Raw genomic sequence first — 20,899 nt, 5'->3', positions numbered from 1 at the left:
CATTCCCCTACATTGGGGCATCAAGTCTCCATAGGACCAAAAGCCTCTCCTCCCATTATACCAAATAAGGCAACCCTCTGGCACATAAGCAGCTAGAGCCATGGGTATCTCCATGTGTACTCTTTGGTGGGTGGTTTAGTTCGTGGGAGCTCTGAGGGGTCAAGTGCTTTGCTGCCAATTAGTGATTCCATAGAGACATTTTGCACAGTTTGTATTTATGCATTTTTTATTTTAGTGGCTATGCAAGGGCTTGGAAGTGCATTTTGTGTATTCATGTTGAAATTAACATTTACCCAATTCCTAAGCTTATATGTATAGAAGAGAGGTGATATTACATTCCACACATATTTACATAAGGAAACAATAACAGTTATCTAGCTTGCACAATGTGTTACTACGCTATTGAAAGCATAATACAATTTTATTATAATTAAGTTATTAGAAAACTGACCCTCTTGAGCTTTGTACAAGGTGATAAATATGGATCAATTCATATTCTTCTACATGAAAACTGCCAGTTAGATTAGCACCATTTGTTGAAGATGATTTCTTTTTTCCACTGGCTTTTTTGGCTTCTTTGTTTTGGCTTCTTTGCCAAAGATCAAGAATCCATAGGTGTGTGGGTTTATTTCTGGATCTTCAATTCTGTTTCATTGATCAACCTGTCTGTCTCTGTACCAATACCACCTGGTTTTGTCATATGGCTCTGTAGTACAGATTGAGGTCAGAGATGGTAATTCTCCCAGAAGTTCTTTCATCATTGAGAATTGTTTTCATTGTGCTGTTTTTTTTTCATACAGTTGAGAATTTATCTTTCCATATCTACAAAGAATTCTGTTGGAATTTTGATGGGAATTGCATTGAATCTATATATTGCTTTTGATAGCATAGCCATTTTCACTATGTTAATCCTACCAATCCATGAGCATGGAAAATCTTTCCATTTTCTGAGGTCTTCTTCAATTTCTTTCTTCAGGGACTTAAAGTTCTTGTCATATAGATTATATCATACAGTTTAGTTAAAGTTATACCTAGATATCTTATATTATTTGTGACTATTGTAAAGGGTATTGTTTCTCTATTTTCTTTCTCAGCCCATTTATCATTTGTATAATGGAAGGTTACTGATTTGTTTGATTAAATTTTACATCTAAACACTTTGCTGAACTTGTTTATCAGTTGTAGAAGTTCTCTGGTAGAGTTTTGGGGGTTGTTAATATATCCTATCATATAGTCCTCAAAGAGTGATTACCTTAACTACTTCCTTTCCAATTTATATCTCCTTGATCTCCTTTTGTTGTCTAATTGCTTTAACTAGAAATTTAAGTACTATATTTAAAGTATAATAATAAGAGGGCAGCCTGGCCTTGTCCTTGATTTTAGTAGAATTGCTTCAAATTTCTTCCCATTTAATTCAATGTTGGCTGTTTGTTTGCTGCATATTGCTTTTATTATGTTTAGGTATGTACCTTGAGTGCCTGATTTCTCCAATACTTTTAACATGAAGTGGTGTTGGATTCTTTCAAAGGCTTTTTCAGCATCTAATGAGATGATCATGTAAGGGTTTTCTTTGAGTTTGTTTATATGGTGGATTATGTTGATGGATTTTGTATATTGAACCATCCCTGCTTCAGTAGGATGAAGCAAGCCTACTTGATTGTGATGATAGATGGTGTTGATGTGTTCTTGGTTTTGGTTTATGAGAATTTTTGAGTATTTCTGCATCAATATTCATAAGGGAAATTAGGAATTGAAGTTCTCTTTCTTTGTTGGGTCTTTGTATGGTTTAGGTATCAGAATAACTGTGGCTTCATTGAATGTATTAGGTATTCTCAAGTCCAAGTGGATCAAGGGCCTCTACATAAAACCAGACACACTGGTTTTAATAGATGAGAACGTGGGAAATTCATTGGCACAGGGGAAAACCTACTGAACAGAAAACCAATGGCCCAGGCTCAAAGATAAGCAATTGATAAATGGGATCTCATGAAACTGAAAAGCTTCTGTAAGGCAAAGAACACTGTCAATAGGAAAAAATGGTAGCCTACAGATTGGGAAAAATCATGACTAACCCTATATCCTACAGAGAGCTAATATCTAAAATATACAAAAACCAAATAACCCAATTTAAAAATGGAGCATAGAGCTAAACAGAGAATTCTCAACAGAGGAATCACAAATGGCAGAAAAATACTTAGAGAAATGTTTAGCATCCTTAGTCATCAGGGAAATGCAAATCAAAATGACCCTGAGATTTAACCTTACACAGATCAGAATTACTAAGATCAAGAACTTCATCAAGAGTACATGTAAGAAGGAGATACATACCACCATTGCTGATGGGATTGCATACTGACTGGTAAAATCACTCTGGAAATCAATCTGGCAGTTCCTCATACAATTAGAAATATTTCTACCTGAAGACCAGGATACCACTAGGACACATGTTCTACTATGTTCATAGCAGCCTTATTTGTAATAGCCAGAAGCTGGAAAAAACCCACATGTCCCCCAACTGAAGAATGAATAGAAAATGTGGTTCATTTACACAATGAAATACTATTCAGCTATTAAAAACAGGGACATCATGAATTTTGAAAGTGAATGGATGAAACTAGAGAATATCATCCTGAATAAGATAACTCAGATCCAAAAGGATATGTACTAACTGATAAGTGAATGTTAGCCAAAAAGTTCAGAAGACCCATGATATGACTCACAAACTGTAGGAAGCTTAACAAGAAGAAAGCCCCAAGTTTGGTTATCTTAAACCACTTACAAGAGGAACAAAATAATGATGGGAGGCAGAGAGAGTGAGGGATCTGGGTGGGAGGGTTGAGAGGAAATGAGGGCAGAATCAGATACAAGGGGGAGGGTGATAGAAGAGAAACCCAGAGGGCCAGGAGACTGAATCAAAATATCCAGTAGTGTGGGAGGTGGGGATGGGAGAACTGGAAAATCTCAGAGTCCTGAGATAAGAGAGACTCCAAGGAGCCAATGAAGATGACCTTAGCCAAAATGTCCAACAGTACAGAGATAGAACCTCCAGTAAATAGACATGGCCCCCAGCTGAGGGATGGGACTACCCACGTATCTTAATTTTTTGACCCAGAATTGCTCCAGTCTAAAGGAAATGCAGGTACAAAAATGGAACAGAGACTGAAAGGCCACCCAGTGACTGACCCAGCTTGGGATCCAGTCCATTAATGCACCCCAAACCCTGACACTATTACTGATATCATATTGTGCTTGCAGATATGAGCCTGGCATGGCTGTCCTCTAAGAGGCTATATCAGCAGCAGACTAAGACAAATACAGATACTTATTACCGACTATTAGATTGAGGTTGGGACCCCTATGGAAGAGTTTGGGAAAGGACTGACAGAGTTGAGGGGGATTACAACTGCACAGAAACAAATTTTTAGAAAAGAAGACTATTCCAGAAATTGCTTAGTACTTAACTAGGCATGCATTGCCAAAAACAACAGACAGAATCAAATCAGCAAACTATCCAGGGCAATTTCAAAATAGAGAATGTATCAATGAGATACACCACCAGGATCCAATCAAAATAGTATGCCAGAGAGACAATTGTAAGAGAAAATGCAATAGGGCTACAACTGATGTTTTCAACAGCCAGGTCTGTTTCTGAATGAAAGTGTGGAATCAATCAATTTAAAACCCCAGAAATGAATACAGTAATTTAGAAAGAACTCTACTTTTTTTAATCAATTTGACTAATAGTTGACCTTTTGCAACAACATCTATTCTCCACAAATTTTTGGGTGGTGTTGGCTATAAAGAAACACCACAAAAACAATCATAAAATTTATATGATTTATTATAAGTCATTCATTAATTTTAATTTTTAAGGAAATGCCAGATATATGTACAAACCAGCAAACAATGCCATCAATCTTATTGCTGAAGTTTGTTCATAGAAAGCCCTCAGTATGATGCTAGAATGTTTATGAAATCTACCTATTTTTAGATGTCTCTTTTAGCTTTTCTGTCCAACAGCTTTGTCTTTATGGATGATGCATGATAACAATAACATTGGCTGTGACAGATTCATAGAGGAGAAAATACTAAAAATCCTGTATAACCTTTCCATCATGTCAACTGTTCTAATGTACTCTCATCTGCTCAGCCGACTAAAGATTTAAGTTTCTCTTAATTCTCAAGGATGATTATATCACTCTCCCATACATGTGACACATGAATATCTCAATAAATTCAATGGCTTGCTAAATTCACATTTTGTACCAAGGGAATGAGACAGGTCAGGTATGAAGCTATGAAATCTTCATACATGGATTTCATGAGCAAACATCTTAGAATTATCTCATAAAAAAACCTGAAGAAACCATGATGTGGCATAAAAATCCCACCATTTTATCTCTAACTTAACCTCAAAAAATGTGTTTAAGTATTAATATAGTTAGAAAGGGTAAGAAGAAAGAGATTTAGAAAGATCAATATATGAAAAATACCTTAATGAAAACCATTCTTTTATATGTTATTTTAAACAAAAGATACTTTAAGATATTTACTTAAATACTTTACGGTATTTACAGAATACCTTTTACATAACTGACACTTCTTTGCCACTGTAATATAAAAACAAGTAAATGCTTTCTGTGATATTTCCACCACTGACAATGTTTCCAATGACCTACAATCTAGTGTGAGGAAATATTAAACCAGCACATGATTGAAAACAGTAGATTCACATAGATGAATGAGACTAGTGATCTAGAGAAGAAAAGATGAGCATCTTCTGTATACATTCTGTAACAAGAACTATACCAAGGCTTTTTTACTTACTTAATCCTCACATTGACCTTTTGATGTAAATATATTTTCATTGTTATATGGAGGAAGAAGTGATAGCTAGAAGAGCAAAATAACTTATCCAAAGTCACATAGATTGATGACAATGAATCCGAGATGAAAAGTTGTCTGTATCATTATAATTTCTATAGGTTTTCCACTAGGATTTTTTCCACCATGAGAAGTTCAAAGGTGGTTTTCCACCAACTGTTGGCAACTTTTCATAAGAAGTATAGTTTTGCATACAAGCAAAGTCTATGAAAGAAATAAAATAGTGCTATGCTAAAAAGTGATTGAAGGGTAAAGATGGGAAGTATAAATCTCCAGTACTAATATTCAAAATAAAATTAATAATTAGAATGGGTAAATGAAGAAGCAAATGAAAACATTCCAAAAGAGAGAAGACTTGCATATTTAAAGATTAGGAACAAGATCATACTCAGAAGAACAACAGAAGAAGAAACAGAATACTGAGAGATTATATATATATACAGGATTTGATATGACATAAGTAAATTAGGGGTTTTAATTTTAAATGGTACTAGAGATTTTGTGGAGAAGAACTACTATTTAACTCGCATTAAAAACTATAAGGTATTTATGAATTGATGAGAAGAGAGTTAAGACTACAAATAATGGAAGCAAAGGAACTAGTGAAAAGAAATCCCTACAGAGGAGAAGTGACAGTAGCCCTGAAGAATAGTATACAACGTGTGGAATTTCTAAATCATACTTAGATTTGGAAAGTATTTTCAAATTAAATCCAAAAACAGGTTTTTGGGGGGTTAAATATTGAATGAGACAGAAAGAGACTTTGAGACGTACCTGTGCAAGGCTTTAGATTGAGGAATTAAATTAATGTAAGCAAGTGGTATTTCCTGTCAGTTACATGCACAAGATTGAGGAGAAGAAACATATTTAATGATGGTGAAAGAGAGGGTAGAAGATGAAACTACCTTTTGTTTATTCAATGTTTGCTTATTTGAGGTTTATTCAATATTGTGAAAAAATGGCAAGCAGACAGCTACACACATGCAATGATTTGACAGGAAATGCCCCCATAAGTCTGAATAATTGGGCCAGAGTTGGCAGAACAGTTCTTAGAAAGATTAGAAGGTATGGCTTTGTTGGAAGAGTTTTGACATTGGGTGGGCTCATAGTTTCAAAGGAATAATGCCACCCACAGTGTGCTCTCTCTCTACCTCCCACTTGTGGTTTTAAGATGGTAACTCTCAGCTGTTCATGCTACTATGCCTTTACTCTGCTGTCATGGACTCGATCACTCTGAATCCTTAAGCCCAAATAAATACATTCTTTTATAAATTGCCTTGTCATGGTGTCTTATCACAGCAATAGAAAAGTGCCAAGGCAATACAGAAGTTAGGAATTCAGTCTGGTAAATGCTGTTTAAGGTAAGTTTGCCTATTCTTCCCACATAAACCCAAGCCAAAGAGCTATATGAAAAGTGGTGAAATATTCATAATCTTGTGTATGCTTTGTTACATCAATATCACTAGGGCAATGGGGCATCTCAATATCACCATGAAATGCTTATGCAATATCATAGCTCACATTTCCACCTAGACTATGACAATAAAAATACTATGGATTCTTATACATGAAGAGACTAGATAGGAATCATCCATTTTAATGGCCTGATCTAGTGTTAACAGGTAACCCATCAATACAAAAACCAACCAAACAAACAAATAAACAAAAACGAAGCCTTACAATAGATATATGTTTAAAAGGCAGATAACATTAATCTTTCAGGATGCTATAGCAAAGTAAAAGTTTGTGTTAATATCAGAACTGGAATCAATTCCTGTGTTCTTTTTAATACATAACTTGATCTTTATATGTGTCTTTTATAAAACAGAGATACTACTATTTATGTGGTTATTATGAGCATGATCTTAGTTACTTTTTTATTTATGGGATAAGATACCATGACCAAGGAAAGTTATGGAAGAAATTGCTTACTGAGGAATTAACAGTTTCAGGTTAGAGTCCATGACTATTATGGCAGGTAGCATGACAGCAGGCAAGTAATGGAACAGTAGTTGAGAACTTACATCTTGATCCAGAAGCACAAGGCAGAGAGAGCTAATTGGGAATGACATGAACTTTTAAATTTTCAAAGTCTGCCCCCATTGATTAGCTGCTTTCAACAAGGCCACACTCCTAATCCATCCATAACAGTTCTACTAGTTGAGGACCAAGTATTCAAATTTATGAGCCTATGGGGCCATTCAAATTTAAATAACCACAAATACTCACATCTATTTATATTTCCAATTCTAAAGCATTAATTGTCCTCTTCATTAAACTTAATGATTCAAACACGAGCAATATAGATCAGTACTGCCTTCATGAATTTAGCCTACAAGCATAAGTGGTCTTGTCAAGTATGCTACTGGATTTAGATAAGGAACTGTATTTCTTGTCCACATATCTGGGCCTCAGGGAAAACCTTGAATTAGCCTGAATCAGTATGGAATCAGAATGGACCCTAGATAGAAGAAGCAATCCTAGGCAAAACCAGTAGCAGTGAAACAATTGCAATTTCAGGCTCCATGTTATATGATAAAGCTATAGCAATACAAATAATATGATCTTGGTACAAAAATCAGACATATAGAGCAAATGAAAAAAGATAAGTCACAAACATGAGTACTCATAGTAACAGATATATATTTGACAAAGAAAAAATAATCTACATATTCTGGAGAAAAGCCAGTGTCTTCAACCAATAGTGGTAGGAAAACTGGATGAAGAATAAGATAAATCATTATCTAGGTCTGTCACAAAAATTAGTTTCAAGTGAATCAAAGACCTCAATTTGAAACCCAAACCACTAAAATTGCTAGAAGAATACATAGAAAATATTCTGCAAGATATAGCTGTGAGAAATAATTTTCTAAATGACTCCATTTTCCCAGTAATTAAGATTTTTAAAAAAGAGGGTATGAAACAAAACACAGAGTTCTCAAAAGATGAAATACAAATGACTGTGAATTTTTTTTTAGAAATGCTCAAAACCAGCAGCCATTGAAAAAATACAAATCAAACCTACTTTAAAATTTTATCTTATGCCAGTTGAAAAATGACTAAAATGAAAAAATAAAAATGCTGCTGTGGAAATGAGGAAAAGGAAATGATTAGTCCATGCTTCTGAAAGTGTAAACTAGTGGAGCCACTAAGGAAATCAACATGAAGCTATCTCAAAAATCTAATGGTATATCTACCACATGATTCTGGAATAAAACTCCTGTGCATATACTTAAATGACTATCTATCTTACTACAGACATACTTGCTCATCCATATTCATTACTGCTCTGTTCATACTATTCAGGAATGGAAATAGTTTACATGTCTATTAACTGACAAATGGATAATAAAATGTAGTATGTTTCAACAAGGGAATATTATTGAGTAAGGAAAATAAATTTGTGAAATTCAAAGGTAAGTGCATGTGTAGAGCTGGAGATGGACATTCGGAGATGGGTAACTCACACCCAAAAAGATGAAATATATGTTTTCTCTCATTTATGGATGTTAGCATGGAATCTTCATGAATGTATGTTTCACTTCAAATAGTTATAGAGATCAGGAAATTGGTAGGAGTCCATGAGGGAATCACACACCCTTTCCTCAAAGCTCATATACCATAGCAGAAAATAAAGCTGAAAGAATGTAAAAGTCTGAGGCAGTGGAGGACTACAAAGGAACAACAGAGCAGCAAGACATATATACTTCAAGAATCTATGAGAATATGTATAATGTCTATGGAAGCTCAAGCCAGACCAAATGCCAGCATAAAAATGGAATATGCTCACAAAATTCTAACCCTAGCCTAGGAACTATGGACAATTGCTAGGAGAGACAGAGTCAGTTTTCTTTAAGACTGTAGTCTCTGATATATAGACTAAACACAAGTAGAAGACACATCAAAAAAAAATATGAGCAACATGTATTGGGTTTTCTGTTTGTTTTGTTTTGGTTTTTTTGTTTTTTTTTTTTTTTAAGGATAAAGGATTGGGCTCATAGGGAAGGGAAGGGAAGGTCTAGAGTGAATTGACAGAAGAGGTGAATTATACTAAAACTCATATGAAATTCTCAAAGTACTAATGAAAATATATTTTGAGACCTGGTCTTACTATGTAACTGTTATTGTCCCTGGAACTCATTATGTTGACCAGATTGGCCATGAACTCACAAATATCCACCAGCCTCTGGCTCCTAAATACTGGACTTACAGACATACCTATAATATTTTAGTTCAAGTGAGATAATACCATGCATACATCCATTGGAATAATATTGCATTATTGAAAATAATCACATATTATCATTTGCAACATCTAAGAACTAGCAGTCATTTTGTTAAGTGAATTAAGTCAGGCCTCAGGATGCAGAGACACGTGGGTTTCCATAAATTCCAAGAGAGCCTGGGCTAAAGAATATGTTCCAATCAAGTCAAGGCTATGTTGTGAGGACCCTGTCTCAAATCTATAAAATATCTCAGAATAGCATAGAAAATAGTTAGAAATTTCTATATTTTACAATTTCTAGAAAAGTTCTAAATTTCCATGATATATATCACAATAATTAGAAAAGTATGAAACTTCCAATATGTAAAAAGATTAATCTTTGAAAGGATGAGAGTTCATATTACTCTGGTTTGATTATATTGTGTTCTATAGGTGCATTGATTATTATAAAACACCCCCAAAATTGTGTCCCAATAAAAAAAACAGTATGAAAAAACTATATACTTTATACTCTCAGTTAAACAACATCCTGGAAAAATTATTGTGATATTAAAATATCAATAATTGTCATATATGTACAATAAGAAAGGAAAGATGAAATGTGTAAAGGATGGTTAAACTTTTATGATGGTAAAACTATTTTGTATGAAAAGATGTCAGACATGTGACATTGCATTCACCAAAACTCATAGACCCGTGTAGAACAAGTATTAAAATTAAATGTTTGCAAAATTTTAACTATATCTACAGGGCCACATAATTCTGGTACTGGAAGTAATCTGTGGCAAATCCATCAAATTTTATTGTAGGTATATGAAATAGTGTCACAACAAGGAAGACAATGGTATCGTGCAGATGTATTTTAAAATGTAAAACTAAAAGAGAAAAAAGACTATAGCACTGTCTAAGATAGACTATAAGACTTGTCTTACTTGGAGATTCAAGCTAATAATTGCAAAACTGCTATACATGTGCACTTGTAATGAAAAACAATGCAAATGAATGGCCAGTTAATTTGAGTCACGTGTTTCACTGTTGAAGTAGATAATTACATATAAACAAGGGAAGGAAACTAGAATGGTCTGTGCATTAATAGATTGGAGTTGGTGACATAAATATTAATTCATATTTGAAGCTGAGTTTTGCAAAGTTTGAGAAATAAGGATTTAGATAGTAGAATACATGAGAAAGGAAAGAAGAGGGAGGAATACTGAAGTATTAATACTGGAAGTATTAAGCAAGTATAGGGCAGGGAAATAAGGGAAAGGAAATGGTAGTGGATGAAATAACCAAAGCTAATGATGTAATAAGCAGCCAATTAGTTAACTCATTTGTAGCTTTAAGAAACAAAGATTTTGAACTGAATTTTTCTACAAGAGCAGACAAGTCACTCCCAGAATACATGGCTTATTAAATGAAAATCTCAGTGCAAGTCATGGAATACCTTCCTATGATTAACTAATCATGGAGGCTGAGTTCTCCAGAACAATGTGAGCTATTAACATTGCTCTTGGTTACTCATGATACCTAGTTTGTAAGACCCTTATGGAAGGCACTATATATTTTGGCATAAAGACATGAATAAGTCAATCTCAAATTCACCTTCTGACTAGCATTCACAATTCCAAAAGGTGCTTGACAGACTATTGGGGGAGAAAAGTCATCAGTGGTCTTCCCAATTAATGGACTCTACATGATATAACAAGGACTTACCAGGTAAAATTACTGGCTTACTTTGTGTGCCAACTTGACACAGGCTGGAGTTATCACAGAGAAGGGAGCTTCAGTTGGGGAAGTGCCTCCATAAGATCCAGCTTTGGGGTATTTTCTCAATTAGTGATCAAGGTGGTAGAGCCCCTTGTAGGTGGTGCCATCCCTTTGCTGGAAGTCTTGCGTTCTATAAGAGAGCAGACTGAGCAAGCCAGGGGATGCAAGCCAGTAAGGAACATCCCTCCATGGCCTCTGCATCAGCTCCTGCTTCCTGACCTGCTTGAGTTCCAGTCCTGACTTCCTATGGTGATAAACAGCAATGTGGAAGTAAGCTAAATAAACCCCTTTATCCCCAACTTGCTTCTTGGTCATGATGTTTGTGCAGGAATAGAAACCCTGACTAAGGCATATGTGAAGTATACTTCACAGGAAGAAATTTCATGCCTCTTATGTAATCCTGGCCCCAAGTCCAGGCCTGGAGAAGTCATAGGCCTTAGAGTAGAATCTGCATTTTTTGGATGAATAGTCATTCTGTCAAACTGCTGTCTAAATATTATGTTTATACATGTAAACACCTGGGCTGAGTTCAATCTTGGTCAGAGAACTTTAATTTTACATTGGGTGTCAGTCAATCAAGAAGTGTATAACTCCTCAAAGTGCTGAGAATATGAAGAGACTCCATGCTTTACCCTACATTAAGCCATTACTCATATCACCAAGACTCAGGGAACATGGTAAATGATGAGGCAAAATGAATATAAGAGCTGAATGATGAGATGAAGTGTAGCAAAATGGTGCCTCCAGGATATAACATGACTATTTTACTCATGCTATCACAGCAGATATAGTTATCTACACAAGATCAACACAGCCAAATTTCCCTAATAGAAAGGATACACTATCTTCAGGCCCCACTCCCATTACTAAAAAGAGAATAGTAGTTGATAGGATCTGGGTTAGAATCACTCTTTTTCTTTCAAAGTTAAAGAATGATCTCATTGTGTTAGGAGTTCTCAATTGCAAATCCCAAACATTATATAACTCAGTTCATCTATGCAACAAAAACCTAAAAAATATTTTTGTGCATGTGATCACTGATAGGATGGCTATGCAGCCATGGACATACAGGCATCACTAACTAGACACAGAGAGTAATAGATACTAAAAACAATATATGAAGTTAGGATGGAGATGTGTTAGCAACATATTGGGAGATTTGAAGGAGAAAATGTTAGATACATGTGATAATATCTCAAGAATGAAAATCTGATATTAATATACAAATTAATTCTAGAGATCTTTATACAATATGCCTTTTAACTATAAACAAAGTAAAATTTGCTGAATTTAGAAAACTTTTCAAAAGTACTCCAAATAAAATATAATCTTTTGATATGCTCAAAAGAAAGAAATAACATCAATATTAACCTTCTAAATATGTAAATAAGACATGGCTTTTCCTTGTTAAAACAGTACATATGTATAGTCAGTAATTAATGTTATTCAGAATTGCTTGGTTTAGTTGCTTCAGAACCCTTGGTAAATTCCATGCTCAACTGTTGCAAAGTAATGGATTATTGTTAACAAAGCTATGCAATTTTCCAACATATGGGCTCCACATGTGTGTTCCTAAGACAAGAGGTTTAATTTTCTTGGCACTACTTACAGTTAAGGGGGCTTTCAGGCTAGGTGCCAAAGCAGTGGAGACATTTTCTAGAGCCTGGTGAAACCTAATTAGCAAAAGCTATACATTCTTATTTCATTCACCATAGTGAGAACATTATGAAAGTTTTGCACATTGTACTTTTCATTGTCACTTATCTTTGAAAGGATTTAGTCTTGTTTTAAAGAGGAAAGGTACTGTTTAAAAATACACTCTCTTTCCCCATGAAGAGATAGGCAAATAAAATGTCAACAAATCTAAAGCATAATCCTTACCAGATAAAAAAATGAAATAGGGGGTCCTACAAGGATAAGCACTTGTATATTCGTGTGGCTTACAAAGGCGATTATTCTCCATGTTCTTACACTACAAAATCAGGTATAATGTCATTACAATACTGAGAGCAAAATATTTTATCTCAATTCTGTCCTGAAGTCCAAAGTGAGTAGCCTGCTTCTGGGATGCTGAATAATGTTCTTATAAGAGTCTTTCCAAAAGGGGAGGTATGTTTACAGCATTTCTTGTTTAAAACTGTCAGAACATTTGTTGCCCAATATTACAACGCCTTGAAACAAAGAATGCTAATGATACAATATTGCACATTTGCACTTACACATTTGAAAAGGAAATGTGGATTGTGACTCATGTACTTACTGTTTGTGAATCATGGGCTGAAACTGTAGAACATCTACCTTCAACATATTCCTTTCTACAATTCTACCTTAGTTCTACCATCCTTTTCAGGTGCCAAACCCTTGCAAGCTGTCTTTTAGCTTCCTGCCCTCTTGACAATGTTGTTCAAAGGTCTTGCAGGATGGTTCTGTACACTGCTTTGTTGTCATTTGACAGTGCCTTCGCCTAAAAACCAAAGTACCTCTCTTTCTTGAATTTCCTTTAAATGTACAAGTCTCAGGGTTTTGATCCCAGACAACAATGGAGAGAAAAATGTCCCACTATGCTAGTTTATCCAAATAGTGACCTTTCAGAACCTGGTTAAAAAAAAGTATTTAGGTATTGAACACTTCTACTTTGATTTTTATTGGACATTGTTTCTTCTTTTGAGAACTATTTATTCAGTTTATTATCTTGTATATTCATTGTCGCATTGTCAGAAGTTTTTGATGTTTATATTTTACAGTTCTTTGCACATCCTCAATATGAAGATTGTGCCTGAAGTATAGCCATCAAAAAGTTTCCATTTCGCACACAAACCATTTGCACTGTTCATAGTTTCATTTGCTATAATGAACCTTTTTAATTTCATGTATTCTGATTGTCAGATTTTAGGGTTATTTCTAAGACCATTGGCATCCTGTTCTGAAATTTCTTACTTAAGCTTATATCTTGAAGATTTTTTCCTCTCAAAAGGCTCCACATTTTGACTTTTAAGTTATTTGACCCATTTAAACTGTTATTTCCTACAATACAGAGAGGATGTAGTAGAAGGAGAGAGGAGAAGGGAAGGACAAGCAGCCAAACTGATGCATTAAAATGCAGTTAGGAAAGGTATGGCTTTGCATGCTAATTTAAAAATAAATAAAAATTTTAAACATACTTAGTGGCCCTTTGACTGCTGAACAGAACTCATAACATACCACATCATGAGCGCCTTGATAGTGTCTTTTATGATACTACTAAATCATACCATTCCTTAAATTAACTTTATGGTTTTGAGCTGGCCCTGTCACACACTTCTGTCATTCACTAGTCTATAAACAGATCCAGAGTGTCATCCAATTTAGTAAATTAGCAAGATAATTATTTAAATTTTACCTTTGAATCTAGCACTCCGAGGCCAGTTCACACTGATGTTTTCCTCTGAATGCTTCGCATCTCTTCTAGAACTCTTGGAATTACAATTTTGAGAATCCAAACTTAAATATATTGTTCAAAAATCTCACTCTGGTTCCCTGCACTGATAGATGAGACTCCTCCCAGAAGCATTGGATTATTAAATGTCCAAGTTCTAAACATGAGATCCTACCTATATGCTTTTGGTTACAAAAGTACCAGAAGGCCCAAACCAGTAGAGGCCATTGTCTTTGCCCCTGATTATATCTACAACTTGATCATCACAATACTATGTTACTGAAGACACCACAAATTTGGTCATAACACATGGAGAGATCAAACTAGAATAGACTGGAAGTTTCCTGCTTACTCAATAGCTTTCATGATGCCAGGCTACTGGGAGAGAAAAACAATCAAGAAAGTTGTCCACCTCTGAAACCTGTGAGCATGGAACTGCTAGGCAAGTTGTAACTGTTTTCAATACATCTTTTTCTCTATGACAAATATAAACAGTATAAATACACTCAAAAGTCCAAGATGTGATAAGTCATTTATACTCTAATACTAGTCAGAGATTTGATTTTGTAGATGTTAAAGTATTCTTTTATTAAAAGTACTCCAATTGTCTATTCTTTCAAGCATAGAAAGCACTGTGAGCCTAAACCTTAGTATCACTGAAAATGTTTCTTCAGAATGTACTTATAACAGAATGTACTTATAACATGACTTATATGTTTTTTTACAATTTTCTTACTTCTCCCTTATATTCCATGGCAAAAGTACCTCTCGTTCTTGAATTTCCTTTAAATGTACAAGTCTCAGGGTTTTGATCCCAGACAACGATGGAGAGAAAAATATCCCACTGGGCTAGTTTGTCCAAAAAGTGATCTTACAGAACCTAGAAAAAAATTAAAAGTATTTAGGTATTAAGCAGTTTTTTTTTTAATTTTATTGGTCATTGTTTCTTCTTTTGAGGACTATCTGTTCAGTTTATTACCTTGTATATTGATTGTCAGATATTGGGCAGATTTATTTGATGATCACATTTTTATTTATGCCAACATGTACTACTAGCATTTGTCTGATTATGAGCTGGTCTTTGTCCTATAAGTCCTCTGATCTACCATATGTAAGGAGTATGTGTTTAAGGGACATATAAAATAGCCTATAGGAATACTTTATTTCCTTCAAACTATTCTTGATTTTCACCAAATTCAAATGGTTGCAAAAGGTAAAGATGGAAGAAGCAGCACAGAATCCTTTTTAAGATGTCTTGCTGTATGATTCTGTTGTTTTTTTGTTTTTGTTTTTGTTTTGTTCAAGACAAGGTTTCTCTGTATATCGCTGGCTGTCCTGGAACTCACTCTGTACACCAGGCTGGCCTCAAACTCAGAATTCCACCTGCCTCTGCCTCCCAAGTGCTGGGATTAAAGGCGTGCGCCACCACTGCCCTGCTGTATGATTCTGAGTTGCAAACTCGTTAAGCAAAATTGATATAGCCAACAGGAATGACAATCTTCACACAGATCTCATAAATCTGTAAGAGAACTAAGTATTGTCTACAAATGAATACATGATGAATTTTATATTGTGCTGTCCTCATTACTCCTCTACTGACATCTCTTCTTCATTTTTGTTTAAGCTGCTAATCAAAGACAAATAAAGACATGTTGAGTGAACTGATCAACAGAAATATCTATTACTTTAAAATTTTCCCCAAACATTTTAGCCTTTAGAAGTAGAGGAGATGCAAAAAGATTTTCTAGGATAACCAGGCACAAGCTGGGATATTATTAAAGAGATTTTTCAGGAGGAGTCTAATCTAGGATCTTTCAGCTAACCTCTTCTGCACAGTATGTGTAGGCCAGTGACCTTTCATGTGTTAATGATTCAAAATTGATCTCTAAACTTTCCAAGAACCATTCTTTATTTGATTATTTCCCATTCATGGCTCATTGCCTCTTGTACCAGTAAATATAGTACTCTGAGAAAATATGCAAATTACTTTTGTGTATTCAAAAGTACACAATGCTTTTGTGGTGAGTGAAATGCACACACACAAAAAAATTAAAGAGGCTTACCAAATCCCATATGGTTTATTTATAATTATGTATTTCTTCAGTTGAAATATGCCAAGTATATAATTACTATACGTTTATGCATGTTTATATTAAAATGTGTCCAAAGACTGAAAAATTGTACAGAATGTCAATTTTATGTGATTTCCATAGACCCAACTAAAATGTATGTGACAACGACTCACTATTCCATTAATGTTCAGTTCATTGGACTAGAATTTCATGTGAGTCTAATGAAGCACAACTCACTGAACTTTTCTTTACTATTTGCTATACTGACATTTCCACAATAAACACAAAATAACTAAGTGCCCAGAATATATATATATGATTTATGTTTGTAATTGTATTCAATAAATGCTATAATATTTACTACTTTAAAATAGCCAATATATTTCTAGGTATTGAAAGAATAGGATTTAAGACATAATTATATTCTGAGGTTCAAAAACATGCAAGTATTTTTATCTTAAAATTAAATGTATAAATCAAGATATTGACCATATGGGAATACAATTAAACAATTATTCCACTCGTACATTATGCACCAATCATTATGTTTCCCTCGAAAAAATTTTAGAATCTAAGAAACCTCAAAAATTATATTTGCAGAGCTCTCCCTAGGGTTAATTATGTTAGAATATGTAAAATGACTTATGTTTCTGTTTAGACAGGCTAATTCCAAAGTTAGTGACATGATTATAAAACAATTTTAAGAACCTAAAGTTTTGTACTCACCTTATTTTTTACTTTATACTTCAATATATAATCATGTTACTATTTGACAAAAGTAAGCACATTACTATTATAAATTATATACTTTACTCCTCATAAATTATAAATTATATCCCTTACTCCTCAAAATACCATTTAACTTCTGACTACACATGCAGTATTATACAAATTTCTAAAGTTATATAATATGATATATGTGTTTAAGTATATTCTCTAGATTAAAATGACATGGTAGTTATGTCCATTCTCTGATTCATACCTACCATGTAGCTGTCTGGGGCTGTGAATTGCTCTGAAAGCAACTCAGTAAAAAATGCAAATTTTGTTAAAAGGTGGCAAAGATTTTGAAAAGACATTTTTTAACTCTTTTGTATGGTTCTCAAGCATGAACGTTTTAGATGGAAGTGTCATGTTGCATTATAAGACTATTGACTATACATGATAGAGTCTCAGTATTGGATCCTTACTTTAGCTGTATGACTCTGGACCAATCAATTCACATATGCCTTTTTTTAAAAATTGGGAATATAAAGACAATAAAAATGCTGAAATTGTAAGTAAAAATAACCACAAATTATTTGTGGCCCTAGTAAGTTTCCTTTTTGAGCTCCATAGCCTATGTAATACAATGAACTCTCTTCTGACTATCCCAACTACACAAACTTCATCTCTCTCACTCTCCTTAGAATACAAACAGGCAAATTAACAACAATCAAAAAAGACCGGAATAAAATGGAACAGCCAAAATGATAGAGAGACATTAATATTTGATAGGAAATCTGAGAATACTCAACTCTAATACAAAAATCTTTAGTCCTATAGAGAAATCAAGCTGGAATCAATCTAGAAATATCTTCCCTGATGTCAATTCTATAGATTTCTGGGTACAGAATTATAATTACTAATCTTAGCCAGTAGTATACACTAAACACTACAGATCTAACCAGTGTTTACTTGTACAATGGTATGACTTTTGAAGGGGCAACCAACCACTTCCTGATTGAATTTGAGGCCTACTTCACTAGGGGCATTGCATGACTGGTATTGTATACCTTATCAAGAGTCCATGGAGAGACAATTAATAGGTGTTTCAGCTGTTTTGCTAAATAGACATGGTGCCTTCTGTATGTTTGTGTTTATACCCATACATTGGTGCTATACTTTGTCAGAGAAACTTCTTTTTTTTCAGTGAATAGTAGTTAATAAAATGATACCTACCAAGTCAGGTTAATAAGAATAAGTGAATACCCCATAGGAAGAACAGTATTAACCAACCAGACCCCCCAGAGCTTTCAGGGACTTAACTACCAACCAAAGAATACATGTGGAGGGATCCATGGCTCCAGCTGCATATGTAGGAGAGGATGGCCTTATGGGGCACCAATGGGAAGAGAGACCCTTGGTCCTGTGAAGGCTCAATTTCCTAGTGTAGGGAAATGCCAGGGCAGGGAAGTGGGAGTGAGTAGGTGGGGGAACACCCTCATAGAAGAAGGGAGAGTGGTGATGGGATAGAGGGTTTCCAAGAGGAAACCGGGAAAGGGGATAACATTTGAACTGTAAATTAAAAAAAAAAAATCCAATTTAAAAAAAAAGGGAAAAAAAAGAACAACAAAAAAGAATAAGTGACTATTGGTTTCTCAACCTGAAACTAGGCGTCTTAATCACATTGCCCTGCCCAAGTCTTAATGAACGCATTGTAAGAACTGATAAAAAAAAAAAAAAGAATGTAGTGTGAAAGATTTGGAAAGAGTGTGTTAAAGTAATATATTTTGGACATGACATGGGCATTGTTCTCGTGAGCTCACAGCAGTTGTGGTTATAGCAGTTGTAGAAGGCCTGTACAAGACACAGTCCTTCAATATTCTACCATGGACAGGGAAGAGGATCCACCCTTAGCTGCAGAGCTGTAGGTTAGTTAGTGGCTGCTAAGGGGAAAGAGGGGTAGTCACTTGTCTCAGTGCTACATATACTGGTAACTAGCTCGTGATCCAATAAACACCTCTACACCCATACACATGTAAGCAACCAATTCAACTTATCCATTTCTATTAAATGGCATGAAATAGGAAGAGGACATGCTGGGAATACAAAGAGATGCATAGGAAGTAGAAGAAATATAATTTAATAAAGAGAACTGCTGGTAAATATATCCAGAATACATTAGATACATACATTTAACTGAATATATATACATATATATACATATATATATACATACACACACACATATGTGTGTATGTTTTAAGCATATGACATGAAAAATATTTTGCCTGATCTTTTAACACTTAGGATGAAGGCAGAATTTCTAATAAGTACATTAAAACTTTGAGTGATGAAATTTCTATGCATATCTACATTGTCAGTTAAATTATACTTTCTTTTTCATAAGCATAGTTTCCCGTAGACGTTTTATTCTCCATGTTCTTTCGTAAGACAGGGATTGCCAATGCATGCCTCACCAAGCTGTTGTAAGCAAACTACTAGTGACACCATGCTTGTTCATACTTCCTATGATGTGTTGGGTATAAAGCAGGTTGCTGGCACTGGGATGGCACATTAAAGTTCTTAAAAATACTTTATTGAATATATCAATAAAGTTGTGATAATTCAATGTTTTATACTATGTTATGAAGGAGGCTTCAATAGTTATCTATGTTATGCCTTCAAGTCTAGAATTTTCCATAAATCATTGGTACCTGTAATTTAAGAGCAAACTCAGAGCATTAAGTATAAAAAAAATTAGGACTTCATGGTAAAGTAGATATGAGAGATAACTTTACATGTAAGCATTCATAAACCATGGTGTTAGAAACTTCTTTAATAATAATCCTATATATTTCTACAGAAATGATTTTATTTCATGCTACTTTGCTGGGGTAAAAGTTGAGATCATTGATGCTGGAGTAAACTAAGTTAACTATTATATCATGCATGGGACTTATGCTAAGGTGAAGGAAGTAATAAAACAGAAGTTGAATTTCCAATACAACAGTGGATTATTTTTACAAATATTTGAATTATATATATTCAGTCACTCTGTGTGAGTGTGTATATGTGTACACATATTTGTCCAATAGCACATGTGTGGAAACCAAAGGACTTCCTACAAATTTGGTTCTCTCACTATAGCATGAAGGCTCTAGAGATCCAAGCCAGGTCATCACTTGCCAACAGGTACCTTAAACACCTTACCAGCAAAGGCATCCTATGTCTCAGAATGAATTCTGAAGACAGTTAACTCTTAAAGTAGACCACTCCTAGATTAACATTAAAATACTTTTTGTCCTCTCCATCCCTGGAAATTTTGGACTTGTACCTTTAAAATGATATGAGCTAATTCTTTAAATTAAACTACCTCTCTGATGATATATGTACAAACATACATACACATACGTACATTAATATGTGGATGGATAGATAGATAGATACATAGATAGATAGATAGATAGATAGATAGATAGATAGATAGATAGATAAACAGACAGACAGATAAACAGATAGGACACCTTATTTGGTTCTATCTATCTAGAAAATTCTACCATTTACAAAAGGTAATACAAAAATCACAATAAGTTCTAGTTTTGTTTGAGGGGAACATTATTTCATTGTTATATGTTTATAGTATGTAAAACTAGGTTACATGAGAAAAATGTCATGTAAATGTACTTAGTATATTTAATATGTTACCCTTTAGTAGGTCCATAATCCCCTTTTTCATCTGATCCACTTCTGTTAGTCCACTTTATTCCCTGACATAGTTCTACTTCTATGTCCATGTGACCTTGATGACTTTATGTATCTATATTAATACTA

At 34.4% G+C, this 20,899-nt stretch overlaps 1 long non-coding RNA gene across 1 annotated transcript in view; it reads right to left on the bottom strand.

Annotated features, from left to right (window-relative positions):
* Positions 1-20,899, bottom strand: part of LOC116094964 — a 33,127-nt gene that overhangs the window by 9,874 nt on the left and 2,354 nt on the right. The window contains exon 2 of the long non-coding RNA XR_004120376.1: positions 15,057-15,171. This is a non-coding gene — a long non-coding RNA (uncharacterized LOC116094964). The remainder of the gene's footprint in view (positions 1-15,056; positions 15,172-20,899) is intronic.

This window comes from Mastomys coucha, chromosome X (genome assembly GCF_008632895.1).
Source record: "Mastomys coucha isolate ucsf_1 chromosome X, UCSF_Mcou_1, whole genome shotgun sequence".
Taxonomy (NCBI): Eukaryota; Metazoa; Chordata; class Mammalia; order Rodentia; family Muridae; genus Mastomys; species Mastomys coucha.
The sequence above is the reverse complement of the archived record's forward strand: the minus strand, read 5'-3'. Positions and strand labels throughout refer to the sequence as shown.